We start from the raw sequence: 927 nt of genomic DNA on the forward strand, positions 1-927 counted from the left end.
AAATGAAGACAAAACCGAAATACAAAGACGCAATTGGTGATGAAATGATCTCCTCTATTATTTCGCAGTGTAGGGTTTAAGAAAGTAAATGAGCTCCAGATTTGTGCAGCGTTTGTTGTTGCTGCACCCACTTCCTGTGCGGGTACAGCTGTCCAAACTCAGCGCATCACCCGCCACTTTATTAAAGCCGAACTCCGCGATTCAATGAACTCTCCTTTTAAATACGCAGCGGCTTTCATTTCCTAAAACTGCAAAATATATATATTTTTTTTAAAACAACATTTTTTCTTCCTTGCAACCAGGGCAAGAGTACTCTCGGGATTTCTCTGCCCACAACCATGTGATTGGCTTACCGTTTTACCCAGGAGTCTGCACAGAGTTTGAGATCGAATGACAGCCATCCCCTGCAATTTGTGAGCTTCGTTTTTTGCGATCCTTTCCAATAGTCCTTCTTTAAAGGAATGGCCGGTCTCTATCTATTTCTCATTAGAACACAGAGAGAAATCATGTGATTATAGTAAAGATAGGTCCTCCCACTACCTCCGGGACAGCAGCAGGTGAGGACACACACAAAAGTTTGCAAGGATCCCTGCAATTAGGGATGCACCAATACCGATACTAGTATTGGTATAATCGCCGATACCAAGTATTTGGGCGAGTACCCAAATGCTCCCGATGCCTATCCCGATACCGGAACTTCCGGGTATCAGAAAGCCGGGCGGCGACTCAATACACGCTGCCCTTCTTCTTGATTGGCCAGGAAGCTGACACCATGCTCTCTCGTCACCAGGGAGCATAGAGCTGGCCTCCCGGCCAATCAGGAAACCAGGGGGTGGGTAATGACTCGCTCCCTCGGCTTCCTGATTGGCTGGGAAGCCGGCTCCATGCTCCCTTGTCACTTGGATTTGACTGTCGTCATCAAGTGAC

Source organism: Nanorana parkeri, unplaced genomic scaffold (assembly GCF_000935625.1).
Source record: "Nanorana parkeri isolate BGI_ZX_2015 unplaced genomic scaffold, ASM93562v1 scaffold351, whole genome shotgun sequence".
Lineage (NCBI taxonomy): Eukaryota > Metazoa > Chordata > Amphibia > Anura > Dicroglossidae > Nanorana > Nanorana parkeri.